Source organism: Hyla sarda, chromosome 5 (assembly GCF_029499605.1).
Source record: "Hyla sarda isolate aHylSar1 chromosome 5, aHylSar1.hap1, whole genome shotgun sequence".
In the NCBI taxonomy this organism is placed as follows: domain Eukaryota; kingdom Metazoa; phylum Chordata; class Amphibia; order Anura; family Hylidae; genus Hyla; species Hyla sarda.
The window spans coordinates 327386688-327403894 of record NC_079193.1 but is presented as its reverse complement, the minus strand read 5'-3'; the positions used below and the strand labels follow the sequence as shown (position 1 = coordinate 327403894).

The following is a 17207-nucleotide window of genomic DNA, read 5'->3' as shown; positions in this document are numbered from 1 at the left end:
CACCTTACCGTAGTGGGATGGTCCAAGCTATTTGGCCACCAAATTGCAAGCTAAGTACCTCACTATTTCATAACTTCATAATTTTATATTTCCATTTCTTGCACCATAGCTGTATAGCTTTTCATGTTGTAGCTATATACTCATGTTTTATCTATATCTTTGTGCTAGCAGTGTGCTGCTGTATTCTCCTGTAGTGTTGCTCACGAATATTCGCGAATATAGCACTATATATTCGTAATTACGAATATTCGTTTTTTTTTCTCACAGTAAACATCACAGTGATCATCCCTCTCTGCTTCCAGCTTGTGTGGTGTAAGGAAGGCTATAATACTACTGTGTGAGACTGGCGTACCAATGTAAGCATTTGTGAAAATATGCATATGCTAATTTCCGTTTTTTTGCATATGATAATTTTTGCGTATGCGAAATTACGCATATGCAAAAATTTTACTCGAATATTAAGAATATGCGAATTTAGCGAATGTATGACAAATATTCGTCCATATATTCGCGAAATATTGCGAATTCGAATATGGCCTATGCCGCTCAACACTATTCTCCTGTTGCTGTATATTTAGCCCAGCAGCTTGCACCTGTAAGCCAGGTCCATATAATAGTTTGGAATCAATAGTGCTGGCTAACTTATCCTTTGGTTGTATGACACATACGGGGGAGTGGCTACCTCCATGTTGGCTCTTGCACCCCACCCACCTCTACCAGGTGTATATAAGGTGTCTTGGATGTTTCAGATCCTGCAATGCCTGCTGAACTGTTCACACAGAGGCATATTCATAGTGTAGGGTCCGTCCCAATGAGTCACCTTACCGTGGTGGGACGGTCCAAGCTATTTGGCCGCCAAATTGCAAGCCAAGTACCTCACTATTTCATAACTTCATAATTTTATATTTCCATTTCTTGCACCATAGCTTTTCATTTTGTATCTATATATTCATGTTTTATCTATATCTTTGTGCTAGCAGTGTGCTGCTGTATTCTCCTGTTGCTAGATAGATAGATAGATAGATAGATAGCAAAAAAGAGGTTCCCGCAGCACTCCAGAATAGAACATCAAGTGTAGCTACACTTGATGTTCTACTCTGGACTCGTGCTGCAGAACCTCTTTTTTCTATTGGCTAAGTAGAGCAGACCCTGACCAGGACTGCGCTTTTCTGCTGGCACCCACTACACTATACATTTGGGGTTGTTCTGCTTCTCCTTGTGTTTATCTAAATAAATAGATAGACATGAGATAGATAGATATGAGATAGATAGGAGATAGATAGATAGACAGATATGAGATAGATAGATATGAGATAGATAGATAGGCAGATAGATAGATATGAGATAGATAGATATGAGATAGATAGAGAGATATGAGATAGATGTAAGGACCCCTGACCCAGGCCCTATCTCTGCGTGCACCAGCTTATTGATCAAGATTGTACTATGGTGGTGCTGTTTTCCTTCTACGGCTATTGCTGAGGTCTACAAGCGTGCACCCCGCCTTCTGTAGATTGGACTGTAATTATGGACATAGACGATAAGGCAACTGGTATGTCTACAAATGCTACCACAATGAGTGTTTTTTCATATACTGACACTTAAGTATCTCGCATTTTGGGGAGTGTTTCAGAGGATAGAAATACAAAGAGTGATGTCCAGCTCATCACCAGGTGAGGGATGCACGGAGGTGTGAGGACTACACGCGTAGAGAAGACAGGAACAAAGGGAAATTCCAGCACCGCAGTCACAGGATAAAAACGCTGCTTTATTGATTCATCGACAGGAACCCAGAACAAAGCAAGCATGAACCAAGGAGTGACGTGTTTCGGCGGGCATGGCCGCCTTAGTCTTACTACCTAGTACGACTACGGCAGCCATGCCCAGCGAAACACCTCTCTCCTTGGTCCGTGCATGCTGTGTTCTCTGTTCCTGTCGATGAATCAATAATATTAAGATATTAGGGTGGTGGTAATAGATCTTCCTCATTTGGACTGGTGAAATAACAGATTTTTTATAATTCCAGGAATATCTGAACAACAGAGACCCAGATTTACCCTGACCTACTCAACACAGTCGGTGAGCTTTCTGGACGTAATGGCGACTGTCAGTAATGGACGGTTGAGGACTGACCTATACATAAAGGAAACAGACTGCAATACTGACAAACGAGAAAGAGCACTGAACCGGATGGCTAAGATTTTGGACTCAGGGGCTATCCACGGACCTTGGTAGAGAGACAAAGGAGAGAATAAAGTCACAGGACACAATGAGTGGACATAGGGTACATAAAACAGAAGAGACACGTGTAGCTTTTGTGACCACTTATAATGATCTCTCCCCGGACATTGGTAGGGCATTACACAAGTATTGGCATATTTTAGGGGGGTATGGTAACATCCCTGAATTTTCCTCTCCCCCACTGATGTCTTACAGGAGACCAGTCAACTTGAAAGACAGACTTGTGAAAGTAGACATTTCCTTGAAAAGCAGGTATTAACAGGTATTTAATTACATCTAGAAAGGGCAGTTTTCCTTGTAGGTCGTGTATAAACTGCAATCTGATGTGTAATGGTAGTAATTAATACCATTACACATCAGCCATTATCTGACCTTATTAGACATTATCTGATCTGCAATTAATCCTTTGTCATTTACATATTGTGGTGCCCATGTGGCCTTCTTTATGTGGGGGAGACCACATGGGACTTAAAAACTAGATTGAACCAACATAGGTATACGGAAAAAGAAGTTGGACCTTCCTGTTTCTAAACATTTTGCGGAAAAGGGCCATAATGAGAGAGATCTGAAATTCATGATAATAGATCATGTACCCTAATTAAAACGTGGAGGTGTCAGGCAGGGCATTCTAAAGAAATGTGAGTTAAAATGGATTTTCAACCTGAATACGTTGAAACCTTGGGGTTTAAATGTTAAGCTGAAAACACCGTTGCGTGTTGAGGGAAGGTGAAATGACTCTAATAGCCCTGGTGTGAAATACTGAGGTGTCAGTCTAGTCAGTACAATTGATTATTATACCATTTATAGAATGATATTATCTTTAATTTTTTTTTTATCTCTCTCTTTTTTTGCAGTTACAGAATGGGACACGGACACTCACTCACAGGATGATACTTTATTTGGAGTATATAATTGTATACAATTTTAAATAAATGATTATTATTATAAAAACATCAAATCTCTGTGCGTACATGAAGGGACAGTGAATGAGGGAGAACTTCTTAATTTTAGTTTTGGTTTCTATTTTATTTATTTATATTTTTCATTTTTTATTTTCTTAATTTTATTTATTTATTTATTTATTTTTTTCATTATAATTTTTTCTTTTTTTTTCATTTCTTCACTATTTTCATTTTTTCATATTATTTTCATGTTATTACTTTCATTATTGATAAGACTCTATACTGGTACTGTGGGTTGACGTAGCGGATATAGTGTGCACTATGCCCTAATGGCCATGAGTGCACATTATATCCGTGTGAGAGGTAGTTGTGAGTAGAGACCTGGGGAGTGCTGCCGATTTGGTGGTACTTTCTAGGCTTCGGGCTTGATAGGAATGAATTCGGACGCTTCATTGAGCCTGGGTTCTTTCCTGGTAACTCATCGACTCACTTAATATGTGTGGGCGTTTAATACAGGTCTGATCTCTCCTGCTGAAATGGAGAACAAGTGTATTCATTGTCACGATGCCGGCTGGCAGGTAGTGGATCCTCTGTGCCAGAGAGGGATGGCGAGGACCGCGCTAGTGGACCGGTTCTAAGCCACTACAGGTTTTCACCAGAGCCCGCCGCAAAGCGGGATGGTCTTGCTGCGGCGGTAGTGACCAGGTCGTATCCACTAGCAACGGCTCACCTCTCTGGCTGCTGAAGATGCTGAAGATAGGCGAGGTACAAGGGAGTAGGCAGAAGCAAAGTCGGACGTAGCAGAAGGTCGGGGGCAGGCGGCAAGATTCGTAGTCAGGGGAGATAGCAGGAGATCTGGTACACTGGCTATAAACACACAAAACGCTTTCACTAGGCACAAGGGCAACAAGATCCGGCAAGGGAGTGCAAGGGAGGAGACTAGATATAGCCAGGGAACAGGTGGGAGCCAATTAAGCTAATTGGGCCAGGCACCAATCATTGGTGCACTGGCCCTTTAAATCTCAGGGAGCTGGCGCGCGCGCGCCCTAGAGAGCGGAGCCGCGCGCGCCAGCACATGACAGCAGGAGACGGGAACGGGTAAGTGACCTGGGATGCGATTCGCGAGCGGGCGCGTCCCGCTGTGCGAATCGCATCCCCAACGGCCAGGACAGGGCAGCGCTCCCGGTCAGCGGGACCGACCGGGGCGCTGCGGAGAGAGAGACGCCGTACGCGCTCCGGGGAGGAGCGGGGACCCGGAGCGCTAGGCGTAACAGTACCCCCCCCCCTTAGGTCTCCCCTTCCCTTTGTCTGGTAACTGTCTCCCCTGGGATGAGGACACCGGGAAAGGATGGAGGGATTCCTCAACAGCAGGCGGAACAGCAGGAGTAGGGATGGGGAGGGAGGGTAGAGGGCGAGACTTGGCACGGGGCAGTGTGACACCAGGACGAGGGCCAAGAGGGGACACAGAGGTTTGCCTGATGGGACTGGGAGGGGGGGGAGAGGTATTTCTTGTGGCAGGCAGAGTCCTTAATGACCTTAGGGGGACCGGATACAGGAGGAACCACAGGGTCACGGCAGGGAGTACTGGGGACCGGTTGAAGGCAGTCCTTGGAACAAGAGGGACCCCAACTCTTGATCTCCCCAGTGGACCAATCCAGGGTTGGGGAATGGTGTTGAAGCCAGGGTAGTCCAAGGAGAACTTCAGAAGTGCAATTAGGAAGGACAAAAAATACAATTTCCTCGTGATGAGGTCCGATGCACATTAGGAGGGGCTCCGTGCGATAACGCACGGTGCAGTCCAATCTGGCTCCGTTGACCGCGGAAATGTGGAGTGGCTTGACAAGACGGGTCACCGGAATGCGGAATTTATTCACTAAGGACTCCCGAATAAAATTCCCAGAAGCTCCAGAGTCCAGGCAGGCCACGGCTGAGAGGGGAGAGCTGGCTGACGTAGAAATCCGAACAGGCACCGTGAGACGTGGAGAAGTCGACTTAGCATCAAGAGACGCCACACCCACGAGAGCTGGGTGCGAGCGTGCGTTTCCCAGACGTGGAGGACGGATTGGGCACTCCACCAAAAAATGTTCAGTACTGGCACAGTACAGACAAAGATTCTCTTCCTTACGGCGATTCCTCTCTTCCAGGGTCAGGCGAGACCGATCCACTTGCATGGCCTCCTCGGCGGGAGGCCTAGGCGCAGATTGCAGTGGAGACTGTGGGAGAGGTGTCCAGAGATCTAAGTCTTTTTCCTGGCGGAGCTCTTGATGCCTCTCAGAAAAACGCATGTCAATGCGAGTGGCTAGATGAATGAGTTCATGCAGGTTAGCAGGAGTCTCTCGTGCGGCCAGAACATCTTTAATGTTGCTGGATAGGCCTTTTTTAAAGGTCGCGCAGAGAGCCTCATTATTCCAGGAAAGTTCAGAAGCAAGGGTACGGAATTGTATGGCGTACTCGCCAACGGAAGAATTACCCTGGACGAGGTTCAGCAGGGCAGTCTCAGCAGAAGAGGCTCGGGCAGGTTCCTCAAAGACACTTCGAATTTCCGAGAAGAAGGAGTGTACAGAGGCGGTGACGGGGTCATTGCGGTCCCAGAGCGGTGTGGCCCATGACAGGGCTTTTCCAGACAGAAGGCTGACTACGAAAGCCACCTTAGACCTTTCAGTGGGAAACTGGTCCGACATCATCTCCAAGTGCAATGAACATTGCGAAAGAAAGCCACGGCAAAACTTAGAGTCCCCATTAAATTTGTCCGGCAAGGACAGGCGGAGGCTAGGAGTGGCCACTCGCTGCGGAGGAGGTGCAGGAGCTGGCGGAGGAGATGATTGCTGAAGAAGTTGCGAATGTTGGTGCACAATGGTGGACACTTCCGACAGCTGGTGGGTTAGATGGGCGATCTGTCGGGCTTGCTGGGCGACCACCGTGGTGATATCAGAGGCAACAGGCAGGGGAACCTCAGCGGGATCCATGGCCGGATCTACTGTCACGATGCCGGCTGGCAGGTAGTGGATCCTCTGTGCCAGAGAGGGATGGCGAGGACCGCGCTAGTGGACCGGTTCTAAGCCACTACAGGTTTTCACCAGAGCCCGCCGCAAAGCGGGATGGTCTTGCTGCGGCGGTAGTGACCAGGTCGTATCCACTAGCAACGGCTCACCTCTCTGGCTGCTGAAGATGCTGAAGATAGGCGAGGTACAAGGGAGTAGGCAGAAGCAAAGTCGGACGTAGCAGAAGGTCGGGGGCAGGCGGCAAGATTCGTAGTCAGGGGAGATAGCAGGAGATCTGGTACACTGGCTATAAACACACAAAACGCTTTCACTAGGCACAAGGGCAACAAGATCCGGCAAGGGAGTGCAAGGGAGGAGACTAGATATAGCCAGGGAACAGGTGGGAGCCAATTAAGCTAATTGGGCCAGGCACCAATCATTGGTGCACTGGCCCTTTAAATCTCAGGGAGCTGGCGCGCGCGCGCCCTAGAGAGCGGAGCCGCGCGCGCCAGCACATGACAGCAGGAGACGGGAACGGGTAAGTGACCTGGGATGCGATTCGCGAGCGGGCGCGTCCCGCTGTGCGAATCGCATCCCCAACGGCCAGGACAGGGCAGCGCTCCCGGTCAGCGGGACCGACCGGGGCGCTGCGGAGAGAGAGACGCCGTACGCGCTCCGGGGAGGAGCGGGGACCCGGAGCGCTAGGCGTAACATTCATTATGTTCATTTAATTTACTATTTTACTTTATGGGAGTTTCCCTACTCAAATATGGCGATTTGGGGTCTGTATCTTCTGTGCGCATGCGCAGAGGTGAAAGATCACGCTGCCATGGTTACAATGACACATGCAGCGTTCTCCTTCTAGTCTCTTCCTATATGAAGCAGTTCAGGAGCTCTGTGCGCTTTCGGTATTTGGTACACACCGCTATGTCACACGCTGATGATTATTATCTATGCCTGGTGAGTGAGTGATACATGATGAACTAATTTTGTTTTTAACTGTACACATGTGGTACTGAGACCTAATCAGGACACTATTGAGTAATATTGGTGTTTTGTATGGGTATACAGTGGGGATCAAAATTTTACCCCAGGTAAAAATTTGTATTAATGTGCATAAAGAAGCCAAGGAAAAATCTCCAAAAGGCATCAAATTACAGATTAGACATTCTTATAATATGTCAACAAATGTTAGATTTTATTTCCATCATTTACACTTTCAAAATAACATGAAACAAAAAATGGCATCTGCAAAAGTTTGGGCGCCCTGCAGAATTTATAGCATGCACTGCCCCCTTTGCAAAGCTGAGACCTGCCAGTGTCATGGATTGCTCTCAATCATCATCTGGGAAGACATCACCAGGTGATGTCAATCTCAAAGGTTTTAAATGCCCATACTCATCTGACCTTGCCCCAACAATAAGCACCATGGATTCTTCTGAGCAGTTGTCTAGAAATCTGAAACTGAAAATAGTTGATGCTCACAAAGCTGGAGAAGGCTATAAGAAGGTAGCAAAACATTTTCAGATGTCAATATCCTCTGTTCGGAATGTAATTAAGAAATGGCAGTCATGAGGAACAGTGGAAGTTAAAGCAAGATCTGGAAGACCAAGAAAAATATCAGACAGAACAGCTAGCAGGATTGTGAGAAAAACTATTCAAAACCCACGTTTGACTGCACAATCCCTCCAGAAAGATCTGGCAGACACTGGAGTTGTGGTACACTATTCCACTATAAAGAGATACTTGTACAAATATGGTCTTCATGGAAGAGTCATCAGAAGAAAACCTCTTCTACGTCCTCACCACAAAAATCAGCGTTTGAACTTTGCAAATAAACATATAGACAAGCCTGATGCATTATGGAAACAAGTTCTGTGGACCGATGAGGTTAAAATGTAACTTTTTGGCAGGGGATGAGCAAAGGTACGTTTGGAGAAGAAGGGGAACAGAATTTAATGAAAAGAACCTCTGTCCAACTGTTAAGCATGGGGGTGGATCAATCATGCTTTGGGGTTGTATTGCAGCTTTGGGGTTGTATTGCCCCATTGCCTCCCCCATCCCCGGTTTTATAATTACCTGTTCCCGGGGCATTATCGGCAAAGTAATTGCCGATACCGATAATGCCCAAAATCGTGATTATCGGCCGATAATATTGGCCAAACCGATAATCGGTCGACCCCTACTAGATAGATATATAGATAGATATGAGATACATAGATATATAGACAGATATTAGACAGACAGACAGACAGATAGACAGACAGATCAGTGTTCCCCAACCAGGGTGCCTGCAGCTGTTGGAAAACTACAACTCCCAGTATGCCCACAAAGCCAAAGACATGCTGGGAGTTGCAATTTTACTACAGTTAGAGGCACTCTGCTGGGAAACACTGAGATAGTTCCAATTCACCTCCCACTGTCTCTCAAACCTGACAATCCCCCCCTCACCCCCCTCTTCCCAAAGTTACTTACTATAAAGGGCAGCATCAAGGTGGGCAGGGTAAGTCTTTCTTTTTCTGGAGGCATGGGTGGGTGTCTGGGCCTGTGATGGAGCAGGAAACAAAGCCCGGCCTGCTGGAAACACAACACACAGGGGAGTGAGAGGGGGAGGGGCATATCTCTCTGCTATTTTCCCAGTCAGCCCCTGCGCTATGAAAACGCCTGCAGGCTGAATGATGCTGACAGCGACGGGACCATTCTCAGTCCTGACGGGCGGCCTGGCCTCTTAAGGAAAATATCAATCAGGCGGCCCTGAATGTGGGACATGTGGGGGCCGTTCTGGGACGGCGGGACATCAGCCCAAAAGCGGGAATGCCCCGCCGTATCCTGGACAGTCGGGAGGTATGCATCAATTCATGTGGTGGAAACTGTGAACCTGCACCAAATTTATTACATGGTGCAGGGCATGTGATAAATATGGTGCTGATCACATTTCTTACATCAGTGCTCCACATTGTATGGTGTTTTTTTTGTGACTTTTTAACTCCTTGGGGACGAAGGGCGTATGCATACGCCCTCTGTATTTCCGATCACCGCAGCTCGCCGGGCGGTGATCGGATCGGGATGACTGCTGATATCTATCAGCAGGCATCCCGTGGCAATGCCTAGGGGGGTCCTGAGACCCCCCATGTCGGCGATCGCAGCAAATCGCAGGTCAATTCAGACCTGCGATGTGCCGCGATCCGGGCAAATCGGGTCACTGGTGACCCGATCTCCCGGAAAACAAGCATGATCGGAGCTGTCAGACAGCTCCGACCAGCCTAAAGGATAGGAGCGAGGTGGCAGTTTTGCCACCCCCTCTTATCCCCTGCAATTGGTCGGTCAGGCTGACGACCAATGGCAGGAGGGGGGCGGGGGGGTTAGAGTTCATTTCCCCCCCCCCCCGCTCTGCCCACCGATCGAACACGGGCGGCGAGGAGGGAGCATGGTCCGGCTTACCCGGACCTTTGGAGGCGGCAGAGACGGCATCCCAGAGCAGCGGCAGCAGGAGGAGCGGCGGCCGGAAAGTGCGGCGGAGAAGGCTGCAGTGAAGATCGCGATAAGTGATCTTCACTGTGGCCTTCTAAAAGCTGCAAAACTACATCTCCCAGCATGCCCAGACAGCCAAAGGCTGTCTGGGCATGCTGGGAGTTGTAGTTTTGCAACATCTGGAGGATCACCGTTTGGAGACCACTGTGTAGTGGTCTTTATCTGTGGTCCTCCAGATGTGGAAAAACTACAACTTTCAGCATGCACTGACTGTCTGGGCATGCTGGGAGTTGAAGTTTTGCAACATCTGAAGTGGCACAGTTTGGAGACCACTATATGGTGGTCTCCAAATTATAGCCCTCCAGATGTTGCAAAACTACAATTCCCAGCATGGCCAGACAGTCAGGGATGCTGGGCATGTAGTCCTGCAATATCTGGCCCTTCAGATGTTGCAGAAATATAACTCCCAGCATGCCTGGACAGTCTAGGCATGCTTGGAGTTGTAGTTTTGCAACATCTGGAGGGCTACAGTTTTGAGGCCACTACTTAGCGGTCTCCAAACAGTTCTTCCCCAGTTGTTGCATAACTACAACTCCTAGCATGCCCAGACTGTCTAGGCATGCACAGCTGGAGGCACATGGGTTGGAATCACTGAGCTAGAATCTGTTTTCTAACTCAGTGGTTCCCCACCAGTGTGCCTACAGCTGTTGTAAAACTACAACTCCCAGCATGTACGGTCTGTGCATTCTGGGAGTTGTCATTTTGCCACAGCTGAAGGTTTGGGGCGCCCCCCCCCCCCCATATGAATGTACACGGTACATTCACACGGGCAGGTTTACAGTGGGAAACTTACTGTGAACCCCTGCCTGTGTGAATGTACCCTGAAAACACTACACTAACAAATAATAAAAAGTAAAACACTACACATACACGTCGCCCCCTCCCCCACCCAATAAAAATGAAAAACGTCTCATACAGCAGTGTTTCCTAAACGGCGCCTCCAGCTGTTGCAAAACCACAACTCCCAGTGCTGCCGGACAGCCATAGACTGTCCTGGCAGGCTGCGAGTCTTGCAACAGCTGGAGACATCCTGTTTGGGAAACACTGCTGTAGGGTTTTGGTGGAGACAAGCTCCATCCTTGTAACCGGGTCCACCCCTATTGCAAATTCCTAATTTAGGCCTCAAATGCGCATGGTGCTCTCTCATTTCAGAGCCCTGTCGTATTTCAAGGCAACAGTTTTGGGCCACATATGGGGTATCTCCGTACTCGGGAGAAATTGCATTACAAATTTTGGGGGGATTTTTCTCCCATTACCCTTTGTAGAAATAATAAATTTGGGGGAAAAAACTGCACTTTAGTGAAAATTTTTTTTTTTCATCTACACATCCGAATTTAACGAAAAGTCGTCAATCACCTGTGGGGTATAAAGGCTCAGCGGACCCCTTGTTACGTGCCTTGAGGGGTGTAGTTTCCAAAATAGTATGCCATGTTTTTTTTTTTTTGCTGTTCTGGCACCATAGGGGCTTCCTAAATGCGACATGCCCCCAAAAACCATTTCAGCAAAATTCACTCTTCAAAATCCCATTGTCGCTCTTTCCCTTCTGAGCCCTCTACTGCGCTCGCCGAACACTTGACATACACATATGAGGTATTTCCTTACTCGAGAGAAATTGGGTTACAAATTTTGGGGGGCTTTTTCTTAAAATGTAAAAAAATGGGTCTACAATAACATGCGAGTGTAAAAAATGAAGATTTTGAATTTTCTCCTTCACTTTGCTGCTATTCCTGTGAAACACCTAAAGGGTTAACAAACTTTCTGAATGTCTTTGAGGGGTGCAGTTTTTATAATGGGGTAATTTATGGAGTATTTCTAATATGAAGGCCCTTCAAATCCACTTCAGAACTGAACTGGTCCCTGAAAAATTCTGATTTTGAAAATTTGGAAAATTGCTTCTGAACTTTTAAGCCCTCTGATGTTTTCCAAAAGTAAAAACATGTCAACTTTATGATGGAAACATAAAGTAGACATATTGTATTTGTGAATCAGTATATAATTTATTTGGAATGTCTGTTTTCCTTACAAGCAGAGAGCTTCAAAGTTAGAAAAATGCAACATTTTCTATTTTTTCATAAAATTTTGAAATTTTTCACCAAGAAATGATGCAAGTATCGACAAAAATTTACCACTAACATAAAGTAGAATATGTCACGAAAAAAAATCTCGGAATCAGAATGAAAATTAAAAGCATCCCAGAGTTATTAATGCTTAAAGTGACAGTGGTCAGAATTGCAAAAAATGCTCCCGTCCTTAGGGTTATAATGGGCTCCGTCCCCAAGGAGTTAACCCATTCGACAATTATGTGGCTTTACAATAATGCTGTCCATAGTTTATATGCTGTTTTTTTTTTATAGGTGGTTATATGTGCCCTTTTGGGTGCTTTGTGCCAAAGTATGTGACTTTTTCTAAATGTTACATTTTCGTAAATTCCTGCTCACTGCATAACTCAACTCAAAACATGTCTACCACAGCAAAAAAAAACAACAAGCACATAAATGAAAAGTCACACAAAAAGTCGCAAAAATTGCACTGCACCAAAATTTTGTGACAAATTTACCCAGGAAAACCTGAGTAATGGGCTGCATAAATACCCCCTTGTGTTTTATTGGGGGCCATCAATTGAGTGTACTATATCTCTTGTTTATTGGTAGGTTAGTTTTAATAGAACTGCATATTTTTTCAGAAAGACTTTTTTACAGTGATGATTTATGGTCTCCACATCTAAGTAGTAGCACTTTAATTATATACATTAAATTGCATTGAAGTGACAAACCCTCTGGGTGCCAGATATTACAGTTGTACGGTATGTATGGGGTAGACGTCTGGTGATGGTAGGGGAACCCCCTCTGGGCTGACTTGTACTGGGCGGATAGCTGGTGATGGCGGAAGGGCACCCCCTGGGCTGACTCATACTGGGCAGATAGCTGGTGATGGCGGAAGGGCACCCCCTGGGCTGACTCGTACTGGGCAGATAGCTGGTGATGGTGGAAAGACACCCCCTGGGCTGACTCGTACCAGGCGGATAGCTTGTGGACCCCCCTCTGCACACAGGCTGACTGGTTTGGAGCAGAAGGTGGTGCCTGACTTGTATGGCACACAAACATGGGCCCTTTGGCTGACTTGTACAGGGCAGATTCCTGATGGTGGAGAGCTGCCCCTATTGGGCTGACTCATATGGAATGGATGGCTGGTGGACCCCTTGCTGCACACTAGCTGACTGCTGAATGATTTGGGCGAAGACTAGTGACTGACTTGTAAGACGTGCACACCCGGTGGTGGCGGAGGGCTCCTCAGATGACTGGTATAGGACATATTCCTGGCGGTAGTAGAGTGCTCCCCTTTTTAGATTCAATCGTCTGGGGTAGACTTCTGGTGGTGGCAGAGGGACTCCCAGGGCTGACTCTCACAGGCTATTTAGGTATAGATATAACTATAAAGTTTTAATCTATCCTAAATAAGTGTACGGTCATATGGTGACTCTATGAGAATTACTACCATCTTTTGCACCTGTATTGTCCTGATAATATATTCAATGAAGCAAGAAGATTTTATCCGACTACCTGGTGCTGGACATCCTTCGTGTTGGACTTCATATGGTATCTTGTTACAATTGCAGTGTGTTTTACAAATTTGCCTCGCTTCAATTTGTGCTAAACAGATTAACCCATGACAAAATGGACCTCTACTGCTAAAATAAGGTGTTTTCAGAATCGGTGCCTAGGGCAGCACCCATTATAAATATAGCCCTGGTGGTGGGAGCAGGAAGACCAAAAACACATCAGTGGAGTGGAGCGGAGGTCCTGTGGGCGCCTGTTATTCTCTCCTGGGCAGCTAGAATACAGAAGAGGGGTAAGGATACATACCCAAAAAACACCCTCCCTAGACAGCAAACTGAGGCTTATTTGTACTGAACTGTCTGCTGAGCTGGTGTATCTAAACCTGTCATGTTTGATACAATGCTGATGTGGCATTGCACCTAATCTCATGATAATTTACAGTGTGCTGCTAAACCAGTGTGTATATGCCTACCCTCTGGGATAATGTGCTGCTGTGCCTGTGTATCTAACCCTAGGATAATTTAGATACTGCTATTTATCTGTTATATCTAAGCCTGAATTATTATAGGATTAAAGCAGCAAACTATTAATTGTCATGAGACTAGAGGAATCAACACAGACGACCTGTATCAAATATGAGAACTGTATCGCTCATGATATGCTGAGATATGCCTGCTTAACAGACAGTATCAGGCATAACAGACTAAGATACATAGTCCAAAATATCATGGGCTTAGATACACTGGCTCACTCACATAGTATCAAACATGATAGACTTTGATAAAACTTATAAGTAGCATTATTGGAATAATCATGGGATCAGATACATGACCTCAGGGCTCAGTACCAGTTATCAGTTTAGATGCGTGTGCATAAAGGAACTGTATCAAACATGATGTGCTTAGCTACACTGGCCTAATAGACAGCATTAGATATTCTAGCCATAGCTACACCTGCTCAATAGACAACATCACCAAAGAAAGGCTTAGATACACTGGAGAAACTATACAGACCCCCAAATTTACCCTGTGACTATAGTGCACGCAAGACTGGAATCTAGAGGTGTGGGGACCACAGAAGGTTGTGCTGCCATTTTTATGATGGTCGCTCTCATGAGCCGTTTCCATGGTAGCCAATCTCAAAACGTGATGATTGATTTTACAGTGGTGATTTAGTCCATGTTTGGTTATATTTACCTTCTCCCTACTGTAATATACTTTATGGTGACAGGGCCTCTTTAATGAAGTGGAATTTTTTCTGCATATTTTGTTAATCCACCAATCACAGAGCAGCTTTAATTTCTTCTATTGCTTTTGCAAAATGAAAGCTGCAATGTGATTGGATGTTGCCCTCAATGTCTCTAGGGCAAGCAAGGTATGTTGGGGTGTTGTGAAGGTGTGCACATATACCATGTGACTACTGCAGCCACTCATTGAAAGCACCAGACCACCGAGGCCTGTGGTTGGCTGCAGGACATCACATGGCCACATGACATCACTGATGTGACATCACAATTGTTCTTTGTAAGAAGATCAAACACCACTGGAGCTCCTCATTCTTCACAGAAAAGCTGAGCTGAGAGAACCTGACCGGACATCTAGATTCTCCATGAAGGAAGAAGGGTCCACCAGGTATGGAAGATGACGACTACACAACCACCACCTACTGTACAGAGCTCATATATGTCCATGCTAGAGAGCAGTGGTCTCCAAACTGTGGACCTCCAGCTGTTGCAAAACTACAGTGCCCGTTTGTTGGCTGTCTGGGCATGCTGGATGTTGAAGTTTTGCCACAGTTGGAGGTCCACAGTTTGAAGACCACTGTTCTAGATATTTCAGAAGGTTGTGCTGGCATTTTTATGATGGTCGCTCTCATGAGCCGTTTCCATGGTAACCAATCTCAAAACCCAATGATTGAATTTACAGTGGTGATTTAGTCCATGTTTTGTTATATTTACCTTCTCCCTACTGTAATATACTTTATGGTGACAGGGCCTCTTTAATGAAGTGGAATTTTTTCTGCATATTTTGTTAATCCACCAATCACAGAGCAGCTGTAATTTCTTCGATTGCGTTTGCAAAATGAAAGCTGCAATGTGATTGGACGTTCCCCTGAATGTCTCTAGGGCAAGCAAGGTATGTTGGGGTGTTGTGAAGGTGTGCACATATACCATGTGACTACTGCAGCCACTCATTGAAAGCACCAGACCACCGAGTCCTGTGGTTGGCTGCAGGACATCACATGGCCACATGACATCACTGATGTGACATCACAATGGTTCTTTGTAAGAAGATCAAACACCACTGGAGCTCCTCATTCTTCACAGAAAAGCTGAGCTGAGAGAACCTGACCGGACATCTAGATTCTCCATGAAGGAAGAAGGGTCCACCAGGTATGGAAGATGACGACTACACAACCACCACCTACTGTACAGAGCTCATATATGTCCATGCTAGAGAGCAGTGGTCTCCAAACTGTGGACCTCCAGCTGTTGCAAAACTACAGTGCCCGTTTGTTGGCTGTCTGGGCATGCTGGATGTTGAAGTTTTGCCACAGTTGGAGGTCCACAGTTTGAAGACCACTGTTCTAGATATTTCAGAAGGTTGTGCTGGCATTTTTATGATGGTCGCTCTCATGAGCCGTTTCCATGGTAACCAATCTCAAAACCCAATGATTGAATTTACAGTGGTGATTTAGTCCATGTTTGGTTATATTTACCTTCTCCCTACTGTAATATACTTTATGGTGACAGGGCCTCTTTAATGAAGTGGAATTTTTTCTGCATATTTTGTTAATCCACCAATCACAGAGCAGCTGTAATTTCTTCGATTGCGTTTGCAAAATGAAAGCTGCAATGTGATTGGACGTTCCCCTGAATGTCTCTAGGGCAAGCAAGGTATGTTGGGGTGTTGTGAAGGTGTGCACATATACCATGTGACTACTGCAGCCACTCATTGAAAGCACCAGACCACCGAGGCCTGTGATTGGCTGCAGGACATCACATGGCCACATGACATCACTGATGTGACATCACAATGGTTCTTTGTAAGAAGATCAAACACCACTGGAGCTCCTCATTCTTCACAGAAAAGCTGAGCTGAGAGAACCTGACCAGACATCTAGATTCTCCATGAAGGAAGAAGGGTCCACCAGGTATGGAAGATGACGACTACACAACCACCACCTACTGTACAGAGCTCATATATGTCCATGCTAGAGAGCAGTGGTCTCCAAACTGTGGATCTCCAGCTGTTGCAAAACTACAGTGCCTATCCGTTGGCTGTCTGGGCATGCTGGATGTTATAGTTTTTCCACAGTTGGAGGTCCACAGTTAGAAGACCACTGTTCTAGATATATTTCAGGATCTGGTGGATAAAAATCTGAACCTTCTCTATAATCACAGAACACAATGGGGGAGTTAATTATAGTTTTTTACACAATCCGGCTTGTTTTCAGTTTGTTAGACTTCTATTTATGATTGTTTTTGCACTTCTTTTTTTCAGTTTGTGCTCGCTTCATCAATTTAGTATTTTTTGCATTTGGAGGCGGCTTGGCTTAGATTGCGCAAATAGATTTGTTGCATTTATCATTTGTGTAAAAATATGTTTGTGCAAATCTGCTCCACCCTCCAATTGATGTGGGAAGTTCAACACAACGTGTTGCATTGTTTTTTCCCCGTTACAGCATATTTTATTTATTATATTGTGTGCGCAATTTCTTAAATCAGACATAAAAAATGTTCATGCAAATGATAAATCTTCCCCTATAGGACAGTTTTACTAATGTCAATGTGCCCATTTTCACAAAAAAAATTGCCATACACGTCTCTGTGCCACATTTTGCACGCCTCATGTGCCAACAATCTCACGGAAAACAGTTTCAGGCACGATCTTCAACTCCAGTGTGGGGAGCTGCAGGTCACACTGAGTGGTACGGTTACCTGGAGCTGAAGATCGCATGACCTGTGATTGTATGCTTTAAAGCATCTCAGGAGG

The 17207-nt window shown here is 45.8% G+C and overlaps 2 long non-coding RNA genes across 2 annotated transcripts; both read left to right on the top strand.

Annotated features, from left to right (window-relative positions):
* The first annotated feature begins 2023 nt into the window (after positions 1-2023).
* LOC130274257 (uncharacterized) lies at positions 2024-3131 on the top strand. Its single transcript, XR_008844302.1, has 3 exons — positions 2024-2079; positions 2437-2493; positions 3096-3131. It is a non-coding gene; the product is annotated as an uncharacterized LOC130274257 (long non-coding RNA).
* Positions 3132-12212: 9081 nt separating this feature from the next.
* LOC130274256 (uncharacterized) lies at positions 12213-16646 on the top strand. The gene is made up of 3 exons (XR_008844301.1): positions 12213-14843; positions 15338-15604; positions 16099-16646. It is a non-coding gene; the product is annotated as an uncharacterized LOC130274256 (long non-coding RNA).
* Positions 16647-17207: the final 561 nt, after the last annotated feature.